This window comes from Rattus norvegicus, chromosome 5 (genome assembly GCF_021556685.1).
Source record: "Rattus norvegicus strain SHRSP/BbbUtx chromosome 5, alternate assembly SHRSP_T2T, whole genome shotgun sequence".
In the NCBI taxonomy this organism is placed as follows: Eukaryota; Metazoa; Chordata; class Mammalia; order Rodentia; family Muridae; genus Rattus; species Rattus norvegicus.
The window spans coordinates 77725898-77738071 of NC_141538.1; the positions used below are offsets into that span (position 1 = coordinate 77725898).

The following is a 12174-nucleotide window of genomic DNA, read 5'->3' on the forward strand; positions in this document are numbered from 1 at the left end:
TAGGATCAGCCAGGACTATAGAGTGCGAGTCTGTCTCAAAAGACCCCAAGCAAACAAAGCAAAACAAAACGTCCACGAGACAATCTCTAAATACCAGGGGGAAGAAGCCTGACTGAGAGTTAGGGAAGTCTGTTTGGTTTCGGAACCAGGACAAGGGACTGAGGTACATATTTTACAAACCAAGGCAGACGGGGCTTTCAGGTTCCCCAGCATCCCTCAGTTCCTACTTGGCATACCCTCCCCCAACCCTGAACTTTCCAGCCCAGGGGCTGGGCTGCCCTTCCCTATAAAATCCAGGCATTTTGGTCTCTCCTCTCTCTGCGTGCCTGTCCCCTTTTCTCTCCCTCCCCTCCCCCTCCCCCATGGTGACTTCCCTGGTCCTTGGGCCAGTAAATTTGCCCACCCAAGAACAGCTTCCCAAATAACCCTGCCCTTAATGTAATCTAATCTGTCTTAAATTGGCTCATTTCATCGGCGCTGGAGAAGTAGCCTATCAAAGTCTCCTTGGAAGACTTTACAGGATTCCCTGGGTCAGAGTTGGGGAAGTGTTCAGGCAGGAGAAAGCTTTTCTCACAGGAGGTCTGGTTCCCTGGTCCTTAGGAAAGCCATCCTGGCTTTCAGGGAAATCCCAGCCTAATTTCACTTCCCTAACCTCTGGAGGTCCCAGATTTCCAATACAAAGAAGGTTAGGAAAATGAAGTCAGGCTGGGGCAAAGACCTTTCCCGGCTGTGTTTGTCATTCAAACAGACTTTCAGAAGTTGAGCCCAGGGCCCTGTGATTGTGGGCGGGGGAGGGGACAGCTGAGGAGAACTGGGAAAGCCCTAGGGACTGTAAAGGAATCAGACTGGCCTGGCTTTGGATCACTGGGGAAACACTTTCCTGGTGAAAAGTTGCCTCTGACTCCACTTCGTGATTTTTTTCCCCCTCAACAAACAACTTGCCCTATAGCTGCATAAGAGCCACAATAGCTTGCTTTTTGACAGTACTATTTTCTGTGAGGGTCATTTATGGTGTCCTCTCTAAGGACCTCTGGGCTGGTCGGCTCTCAAAGGGTCATTAACATTATTTAAATATTCATGGTTGGGAGGGGATGACAGACTGAAATTTCAGACCTCTCTGAAATGAGGGATGGCTGGCCACCTGCCTAATGGAGCCAAACGCGGGGCATCAGCTGCTTCCTTGCCCAACTCTGGCATTGTTAACAGACACGCTCTGACACTAAGCAGCTACGGACCAGCACGGACACAGCAGTCTGAAGGATGGACGAACCAAAGATTTTCCAGAACCTCTCTCTATCGGCATCTCAGCCTTTGGAACACATTAAATTCTCTTTATAACTAAGAAACAGTTCCCAGCCATACCCTCTGCGTTGGCTCTTACCCAGGGGCCAGTCATGGCTTTCTCCCCCTGAGGTAGGAACTTAGTATCCGGGCTCTGTGAGCATGCACAGGCATCCACACACTTCCATACACACTCATACACATATATACACTTGGCAACGCCTTCACAGGCACCCACCCATGCACTAACTCAGACACGCGGTGCCCTCCCCAGTTAGAAAACATTCTCTTGGGCTGGAGAGATGGCTCAGCGGTTAAGAGCACCCGACTGCTCTTCCAGAGGTCATGAGTTCAACTCCCAGCAACCACATGGTGGCTCACAACCATCTGTAAAGAGATGTATCTGGTGTATCTGAAGACAGCTACAGTGTACTTATATATAATAAATAAATAAATAAATCTTTTTTAAAAAATAGAAAACATTCTCTTGACACTTCTCCCATCACTCGTTTCTCCATTCATTCACGCAGGCATGCACGCATTCACTTATTCATTTCTTAGGGCCTTAGGTTCTGTTCTAGCTACCAAGAGCAGGTTTGGGTGGATGGGGAGGAGCAGTGAAAAAGGAGGGCGGACCACCGGCCTAGAGTGGGGCGGGCCCGGGTGGGTGGGGCGGGCCCGGGTGGGTGGGGCGGGCCCGGGTGGGTGGGGCGGGCCCGGGTGGGTGGGCGGGGCTCCCGGGTGCCTAGCGAGCCCAGAGGCTGCTGCTCCTGGCAGATGCGCTGGCCCCAGCTTGGGGCTGTGCCGTGTCTTTCCCTGGACGCTGGGAGCAGCAGGCGGCAGCCGCACCACGCTGGAGCGGAGCCGGAGGACTGCGCCCACGGAACTGGCGCCTAGAGGTGGGTGTCCAAGTTGGGGCGTGGCAGTTCGGAACTCTGGGGTTAGAGTGCTCTCCAGCACCGGGATCCTGAAGGATTTTCAGGACCAACGGAGTCTTCAAATCTGTGTCTAGTGGTTCCTGTCTGGGAAGCCACTGGAGCTGGAAAGGTCCATGTGCCTTTGCATTTCTTAGGTTTGGGGCAGGGCCGGGCTTCGGGCTGCTTTATTCAATACTTACATATGCTTTAAAAAATAAACAGCCCCACCTTCCGCCGAGATGTACATGAAAACCGGTGAAATCAAATGTGGCTGTGCCCAAGAGCCAGTAGGGGTGGAGCACCGAGGTCAGTTAGCCAAAAGGCTCGGGTCCTGACTGCTGGGGTGGCGGTGCTGGCGGCATCTTTAGAAGTCCATAGATTTGCTAGGAAACTGAGGCCTAGGGTGCTCAGCCGGAGCAGTTCTGGACTGGAGTCTAGGCTACTGAACTCTTCAGCTGATGGAGGACGCAACGGTTCTGAAGGGCAGGAAGGTTGGGGTTCGAGAGAGAGCAGGTTCGTCTGTCCTGAGGCTCGGCCTTCAGGAGTTCGAACTGGGTTTCATTTCGAGTGAAGCCCGGGTGAGAGTCTCTGGGAATACTTTGAAGGGAATTTTAGGAGCAGGTCGCAGAGGAGAGTGCCACTGGTGAAGTTCGTAGAGGAGGCACGCTGGCAAGGATGAGAGGCAGAGAGACTCTGGCAGCCCTGGGAAACTCTAGAGAAAGCCAGTAGATTAGAAGGGACAGAAACGAAGCCCGTGAGAACGGCAACCCGCACCGGAGAGCAGTGGCGCAGGTGGCCGGATGAGAGCGGATGAGGGTTGGAGCAGCCAGTGCTGAGAGCCAAATGGGCTGGGCTAGCAGCTGGGTCGCCGAGCTCCGCAGCACAGATGAAGACGCTACTCAATAGGCCTGACGTCAAATCCATCATCCCAAGCCATATAAAGGTGCATCTGTGAAAAGGATGGCAGTGGGTTATTTCCTCAGACCCGGTAGTGGTTTGTCCCTAGAGACTGCATACTGGGGACTTTTGGCAAATCAGCACCTTTCCTTGTGTCGGTTCCAAGCCCAGTGACAATAATCCAGCAAATTTACTACTGGCGTTTGTCTTTGAAAACAAATTTTATCTGCCGTATTATATCTTTGAATCTATGAACAAGTTTTACTTCTCTCTGGAAGCTCTTTTTGTCTCGGCACGTGCTCACAGACTCCGGGAGGGTGAAGAGGAGGCATACATGCTATGCACCTGCCACCAACATGCCTCAGGACGGCTTGTCTTTGTCCTGATGAGTTAGTTCACTTAAGCATCACTCTTGCCTCCCTGGCAGCATTTCCATTCTAACCAAACATCTTTTCTTTCTCTAAGTCTGGCAGCATTCCCGGTTTTGACGGACAAAATTTTATAGTATTATGAGAAGGAATTTATTTTTTTTAACATGAATGATCATGTTCTGATCAGCTGTCTCCTGCTTCCTCACCACTCTGTTTTTGATCTTTTTCTTTTTTTAAAAGAGAATCCTCTCCCTTGGATAGAGGGACCTCAAGAGTCCCGAGGAACACGCCCCACCCCCACCCCCAACCCTAGTTAGCTCTGGGCCAGGAGCATCAAAGGTAGCCTTGTCTAGGCCTCCGTCTCTGCCCCAGCAGAATGCACCATGGAGTTCCGCCTGGTCTCTGGGATGCTGAGGTGCAATCACGAACAGCTTGGCTGGTCTTTGCGTTAGGACAAACATTTTGAAATCCCCATTATCTCATAGCCTTGGCATGACAGTTGGCGGTGTTTTCTACCTTCGAAGTGCAGAGCGGTGTTGTCAGAATTCATTTAACTTTCGTAAGTGGTTTGTTCTGACCCAGTAGCCCGAGGATCTCCAGTAAGGTGAAGCAGGCCGTCTTAACTTACTGATCAAATGACCCCCGCTGGTTGTTGTATTTCTCAGACATTCAATATTTTATTATAGGGCTAACCTACTAGCACCGTGGACCTTCTAGCTGTTGCCGGTTTATATGTGCTATCCTCACAGAGTCAGTGGGCTCTTGTAGGGCACAGTGGCTTAGGCTTATACTAAGCAGAAGCGGGAGGCTTGCCAAAAGACTTGAGTTCCAGGTCAGCCTGAGCTGTGGAATGGACCCTGTCTCGGGGAGGGGGCGGGGTGCATGCCTTTAATGACAGCACTCAGAAGTAGGTAGATCTCTGTGAGTATGAGGGCAACCCGATCTACATAGAGAATCTCAGGTCAACCAGGGAGAGAGAGAGAGAGAGAGAGAGAGAGAGAGAGAGAGAGAGAGAGACCCTGTCTCAAAAAGTAACCAACCACACACTTTAAAATGAAAATTAATGGGTTCTTAAAATACTCGTGGCCCAGATTTCCGTTGCACTTCTCATTAGTCACCTCTGCTTACTAGGGTAATGAGAAGTTTAAATAAAGGGGAAATTGAATTTGGATGAAGGTTGGGTTAAGAGTTTTTTTTTTTTTAATAATTGAAACAGGAGCATCGCTGAAAATTAATTCCTCGAGTGTGAAGTTTTGCTCTCTAGTTCTGTGCTTTTATTTCCATGTATTACAACATTAGTAGAATTGATACTGGAACTCCAGTCAGCGACTGGAATGACTGTTTCTTTGATGTGAGAAACAGGAGTCACCGAAGTGCTTAGATAACTAGATGGGCTCTGTGCCAGCCACTGGCACTTGGCAGAGACTGCTTAATGTGTGTACGAAGCTCAACAATTTTAGTAAGTTTTGATAGGAGATGTTTTGTTTAGGCTTACACACGCAACACCCAAAGGCAGATTTTCTGTGAAGTGAAAGCAAGCAAGCAAGTCAGAAAGGAGGGGTTAAAAAGGATGCCTAATGATATCCTGTGTATGCACAGTTCATTGCTCAGCAGGCTACAAAGACGTTTCCTTCTGAAGCAGATGGGAACGGATGCAATGACCCGCATCAGGCATTAAGCAGAGAGTGAGATCTTGGACCACTCAGCCCTAAATGGGATGTCTCCATCGAATTCCTTCTCTCAGAGCTCAGGGAACCCCAAGAAAGAGGAGAGGGGACAGAAAGAGTGTAAGGGCCAGAGAGGATGGAGGACATCGAGAAAGCAGGACCCTCTAGGTCAACATGAGCAAAGCTCATGGGAACTCGCAGAGACTGAAGCAGCATGCACAGGGCCTGCACGGAGCTGCACCAGGGCCTCTGCACTTACCTTTAGTTTAGTGTTTTTATAAGATTCCTGAATGCGTCAACAAGTGGGACTGATTCCTGGGCTTCTTTTGCGCTCTTTTCTCTCTCTTGGTTTATCTTGTCCAACTTCAGTGTGATAGTCTTTGTTTTATCTTATTGTATTTTATTTTGTTATTAGTTGTTAAATGAACGAATAAATGGGTGGACACCTAGCCACTAGCATAAAGACTAACAACGGGACTGTCCTTTATATTTTAATGTTGGCATTGTTTATTTAAGAATCTTGAGGTAGAATTTTGTAAGCCCTGCCTGTGTCGCTGCAGTCCTGCATTACATTAAAGTTGGTTTTTTCCTGTTTTTAGATGCCAGTAACCAGTAACTATATAGGATGTCTGTCATTCATTTCATTCCTCGCTCTGATGTAGAAGCTCGACTGTGGAGATTTTCTGAACCTGGGTGCCTGCCTCATGGCCTCTCTTTTTCACTTGGCAGTGTGCGTGCACGCTTTGTCTGGTGTCCCATTCTTGTCTCCCACTTACTCTCCAAGTCACTGTCCTGTTACTGGGTTCTACACTGGCCTTTCCTTTTATCTTTCTTTCTTTTGTAACTTTTTATTGATGTGTGTGTGTGTGAGAATTTCACATCATGTACCCTAATCCCACTCATCACTCCCTTCCTTTGTATCCCCTCCCCTCCCCCTTGCAACCTCCTTGCCCAAAGAAAATAAAATAAGATAGAATTTAAAACAAAAACAAAAACCTCTTGTGAAATTGTAGTGTGTCACACATGTGTCACACATGTGTCATCCTTTTTTACACATCTTCACCTTCACTTTGAGTAGCCACAAATCTTGGCTTTAAGTTCACTCACTGACCCACAGTATGATGGTGCTGCCGGGACTCTGTCCCAAAGTGCCACAGGAGACTCTGGGAAGTTACTTGAGTTGCTAAGGCAGAGAGATGATCATTTTATAAGGTGACAATTTTCAATGGAAGTTGGAATAAAAATGTTTTAGGGAAAACCTGAGAAGCCTGGATCGTGTCCGCTCTGCAGTTAACCGTGGACAGATTGACAGTGTGATGTTTGCATGTTCTGTGGCACCTCAATGAGGCGAATGTAGCACAGGCATTAATTTAGAGTTAATTCCTACACATTACAAAAACAGTTTATTACAAGATATTTGTATCTATTTATTTTAAAGATTTATGTATATGAGTACATTGTAGCGGTCTTCAGACACACCAGAAGAGGGCATCAGATCCCATTACAGATGGTTGTGAGCCACCATGTGGTTGCTGGGAATTGAACTCAGGACCTCTGGAAGAGCAGTCAGCGCTCTTAACTGCTGAGCCATCTCTCCAGCCCTACAATATAGTTTTAAACATGTACATGCTTCTGAATTCATGAATATGCGTGTGCTTATGTGTGCACTTGTGTGCCGTGGCAGAGGATAACCTGTGGAAGCAGGTTTTATCTACTATGTGGCTTCTGGGGTTCAAACTCAGGTCCTCAGGCTTGGTAACAAGTGCCTTTAGCTACCTATCTACCAGCCCCCAAGTTTTGTTTAGCACTGTTCATATGCATGATGTATGTAGGGGCATGTGCATGTCATGATGCACACATGGAGGTCAGGGGACAACTAACTTTGTTACTCAGGTTCTGGGGATAGAACTCAGATCGGCAGGCTTCCACTGCAAGCCGTCTACACAACGAGCCATCTCATCAGCCCATTTTAAAAATCAGATACAAAAAAGTATTCTCTATGTTTAGCCCAAATCGCTCATCGGATGAGAGCAGCCAGCTCTCCCAGGCTAGGATGGACCAGAACAGTCTATGAAGGATGTTGGTTTGAAAAGTAACCAGGCACGATTTAGAAAGCAGAACATGCCTATCCCTGACAGTTTCTAGATAGTCTTCCTTCCCCTCAGAACGTCTATACAGGGCACTGTTTAGCTCAGTCCAGTGATGATCCAGCATCCTCTCCCTGTTTAGGGATCCTAGCTCTGCACTAACTAGAACTTCCTAGGAATACACCTTGTTTATGAGTGCATAGAGTTCTGTTGTTCCTAGAATGGTAGGAATGAGGGATTCTGGGAACCCAGAGCCCCAGCAGAGATGTTAGCATTAGGATCACACTCTACTTGTTTTTGTTTGCTTCTCTTCCTTCCTCTTTCTCTTCCTTCCCCCTCCCCCTCTTTTTCAAGATGGAACTTGATATTGTAGCCCAGGCTTGCTGTGAACTTGCAGAAATCTTTCTGCCTTTCATACTGCCTCCCCTGGTAATACTCAGGAGCTAGAGACCTTTCTCCCACAGGGTATGATGAGCCTAGTGTGGAGACCCAGCGTTTGATGGTGGGGAAGGTAAGACCCCATCCCCATCTCAGGTCTGTTGAGTCAAGATCGACTAAATTATTGAGGATTTGTATACAAGGTGGTTGCAGGGAAGTCCTGCTTCTTTGGATTTGGGAGTAGGCTGGGCATGAAAAATGTCCGGACCTTAGGACTCGAGTTAGCAGACCGGACCTGAAAGAAGAGCCTATTTCATTGGGGCTGGAAGAGTGGATACAGACCAGAGTCCATCCTTCAGAGCCCCAGACAGCCTCCCCACAGCGGCAGACATTCATCCTGCCCCACGGATCAGCTACAACTATGTTAAGAAACCTTGGGCTTGGGGCTGGGGATTTAGCTCAGCGGTAGAGCGCTTACCTAGGAAGCGCAAGGCCCTGGGTTCGGTCCCCAGCTCCGAAAAAAAGAACCAAAAAAAAAAAAAAAAAAAAAAAAGAAACCTTGGGCTTGGGGCTGGTTGACAGCACACACTACTTTTACAGAGGACCCAAGTTTGGCTCTCAGTACCCATGGTGGGCAGCTCACAATTGCCTGGAACTCCAGACCCAGAGGATCCAAATACTCCCGAGGCTAACTCCACTCACATGGACAAATCCACACCCAGGTTCACAAACATGTACATAATTAAAAATAAATGTAATATTAAAAGAAATTAATAGAGACAGATAGGTAAAGTTTAAAATCAGCCCAATCTACACAGTGAATTTCAAGCCACCCAGGCATATGTATTGTGGTCCTATTCGAAGAAGGAGAAGGAGAAGAAGGAGAAGGAGAAGGAGAAGGAGAAGGAGAAGGAGAAGGAGAAGGAGAAGGAGAAGGAGAAGGAGGAGAAGGAGAAGAAGGAGAAGGAGGAGGAGAAGGAGGAGAAGGAGGAGAAGAAGGAGAAGGAGAAGGAGAAGGAGAAGGAGAAGGAGGAGAAGGGGAAGGAGAAGAAGGAGAAGGAGAAGGAGAAGGAGGAGAAGGAGAAGAAGAAGGAGGAGAAGGAGAAGGAGAAGAAGGAGAAGGAGGAGAAGGAGAAGGAGAAGGAGAAAAGGAGAAGGAGAAGGAGGAGAAGGAGAAGGAGAAGGAGAAGGAGAAGAGAGAACAAACAAAAAAAGGAAAAGGATCTTGCAGCTGAGGGTGTGTCTCAGTCAGTATAGCGCTTGCCTAGCGTTCATGAAACTTCGGGTTTGATCCCCTACATAGAGTTTGCTTATATGGGGCTGTAATCCCACAACTCTGGATGTGGATGTGAAGTTCAGGGTCATCCTTGTCTGCATGGTGCAGAAGAGCCAGCTTCACTATTTAAGAGACTATTTAAACGGTAAGATGACCAGCACCAGGCAGGCGGAGGCAGGTAGATCTCTGGAGTTCCAAGACAGCCAGGGCTACATAGAGAGATCCTGTCTCAAAGCAAACGAACAAGTAATAAAAATAAAATCCAGCAGCAACAGAAGCATTAAACGAACATATGCAGATGTGTCACTCTTTACGAAACAAGAAAGAACGCCTAGTCCAGCTACTGACCGTGTTCCTAGACATCCTAGAGGAGATGTTCCTCATTGCCGTGCCCTCTGCGGCTGTGAAACTTCCTCTTGGGATTTGAGAGAGGAATCAGAAACACAGTGACGCTCACAGCACCTTGAGAGTCGCTGGCTTTAGTACACAGGGGATACTCAGTCGATTTCTACACAAGTGGCTGGGATGAGGCTAACCATTGGATGACCCTGCCATCCGTCAGTCAGCCCCTGCTTGGCCTTTTCTTTTTCCCTCCTGAGACTTGCCCAGGACTGAGTCCTGGCTCTCAGTACCCAAGCAGGTTGTGCTAAGCCAGCTGTGCCACCTGGAGGCTGGGGGAGGAAATGCCAGGCTGGGGAAGGGGAGCAGAAGTGGACTTGCAACCCTGTCTTCTCTGCATCCCCAGAGACCTTGCTCCTGCTTTTCTCCTTCAGTGCCTTTTGTTTTCTCGGCCCATGGGTACCACTGGGTACCACGGCCAGGTACTCTTGGGCCTCTTCCTTCCCACTTTTTTCATTAGATGCTGAGCTCCGTCCCCTTTGCTTTCTTCCTTTCTCTTTTGAACGGAAGGTGAACCTGTGTAAAGGCCTGGGTTGAGCCCACAGGCTTACTGTGCATTGGGGCCTTCCCTTGACTGTTTTGAAGTACTGTTGTATTCATTAAAGGGGCATTGTTTATCTGCAGGGCCTCTGGCATACTAGACAAGTGCTCTACCTCTGGGTTACATCCTTAGCCCATTAATCAGCAGCTGTCAGAGTCCCCTTGAGGTCTGCTACAGCTACTTTAGCCTACTTTCTTGTTTTACTCCAATTTTCCCTTCTGTCCCATGTCCTCCCGTAGTAGAAGAGTCATACTCTGCCACCTTTAAGTTGAAATCATCTGCTAAGTTAATTTTATCTCTAAACTTTGAACTTGTCCAGATAACAGAAAATTTAGCATTTGTTCATTTTGAATACAAAGATGTTTACCTTTCTCCTCTCTCTCCCTCTCCCTCCCTCCCCTCTCTCTCTGTGGTTACATACTTGCAACACAGTACTCAAGATGTGTGATTTAGAAGGATAACTTATGAGACTCACTTCTCCTCTTTTACCATGTAGCTCCCAGTCATCCAAAACCAGTTGTCAGACTTGGAGGAAGCATCTTAGATGAGCTATCTTGTTAGCCTCTGTTAAAAAGAAAAATTAAAGTGTGTGTGTGTGTGTGTGTGTGTGTGTGTGTGTGTGTGTGATGTATGTGTGTATGTGTGCATGCATGTGTGTGTATGTGTGATAGTGTATGTGTGTATGTGTGCATGCATGTGTGTGTATGTGTGATAGTATATATGTGTATGTGTGCATGCATGTGTGTGTATGTGTGGTAGTGTATATGTGTATGTGTGCATGCATGTGTGTGTGCATGTCTTCATGTGTGTGCGTGTGCGTGTGTGCATGCACATGCGCACGTGTGCACCCATCAGTACAGAGGCCAGAAGATGATGTTGGAACAGGAAGTTTCAGGTATGAAGTTTTATAAGATGCTCGATTATCCAACACTTTATTTTGTTTGTTTACTTTTGAAACAAGGCCTCATGTAGTCCTGGCTGTCCTGGAATTTAGTGCCTACACCAGACCCACCTTGAATTCCCAGAGATCCTTCTAACTCCAACTTCCAAGTGCGGGGATTGAAGGCATGCACCACTCTACCCTGCCATTGTTATTACCATTAACTTACTTTAAGACAGTATCACACTGGGTAGCCCAGGACTTGCTTTGTAGACCAGGCTGGCCTTGAACTTCCAGAGATCCACCTGCCTCTGGCTCCTTAGTGCTGGGATTAAAAGTGTGCACCACCACACCTGGCATTTCGGTTTGTTCATGGTTTCCAGCGCCCAGACAGGCACTGGACAGTTCCAGTTTCCAGCCACAGTTTACTAGGTCCTTCTCCTCAGAGCACCAGTCACAGTGAAGGAGGTGCATCCTGAAGACCTCATACTGTGAACTCCTCAGGTTTGGACTTCAGCAGAAGAGTTGGGCTGGGAGGAGGGGCATGATCCATCCCATCATAGCCATGTGCGTTGCTCTGTCCTGTGTGGTCAAGTGTGAGCTCTGGAAAACCTGGGTAAGTGTCGGAACCCAGAGCTGAGAGAGTCCCTAAAGACTGTTCACTTCTTCAGGGACTTCTAAGGAACCGTTCAGAACACCCATGGGTAAAGGCAGCAAGGGCTCTTACTGACACCCAGTGCCATGTAAAATGAATCATTATTTTCTAGCTGGTCTGCATAAAAGACACACAATCCTGGTATTTTACTTACAAACTATAAGCCTCGATTGGGCAGGTTTTGAAGTATTCTAACTGACCTCCCAGCCATATGTCCCTTGTTAGTTGCTGTTCCTCCTGGCCATGTGCTGGTGGTTCATCTCCTACCCTGGTAGCCTCCTGCTCTCTCTGTGTCCTTCTTCTGGTCTCTCCTGAGACCCTCCCCCTCCACTTGATCCTCAAGTCCCGCCCCTCTCTCCCTACTGTCCAATCACTGGCCTTTTACTAACCAGTTTACGTTAAATTGAGGAGCAGGGTTTACATAGCATTGCTCTCTGTACTTGAGGATCTCCTGTGAGGCAATCAGATCTTGAGGTACAAAACTTAGCATTTGAATACAAAGAAGTAGCAGACCAGCCATCTTGTTGATGGTTTTGATCCTGGAAGAGCTTTAGTACTAAATTGCACACTCAAGAAGCAAGCAGCAAGGACCATAGCTGCCTAGCTAAGGTGTGAAGAAGAGATAATGAAGAAGAGAAAGTTTTGATTGTAGCTGAATAAGGACTCATGAAAAAGTGATATTTTTGAAAGCCAGAGGAAAAAAACCCAACTGGAATCCCCAGGGTGGCAATGTGCCTGTCCTCTCTGGAGGGGATGACCAATGGTCCCAGCCCATCCTTGATCTCCACCACAGAGAGCCTGAGACACTCTAGAGTGGGGTAGCTC

At 47.8% G+C, this 12174-nt stretch overlaps 1 protein-coding gene across 19 annotated transcripts in view; it reads left to right on the forward strand.

Annotated features, from left to right (window-relative positions):
• Positions 1-12174, forward strand: part of Palm2akap2 (PALM2 and AKAP2 fusion) — a 461068-nt gene that overhangs the window by 347394 nt on the left and 101500 nt on the right. For 3 of the 19 annotated variants that reach the window (XM_087547952.1, XM_087547954.1, XM_087547959.1), the window contains exon 1: positions 2054-2180. The gene's annotated coding sequence lies outside the window, so the exon portion shown is untranslated. 19 annotated transcript variants of the gene reach the window in all.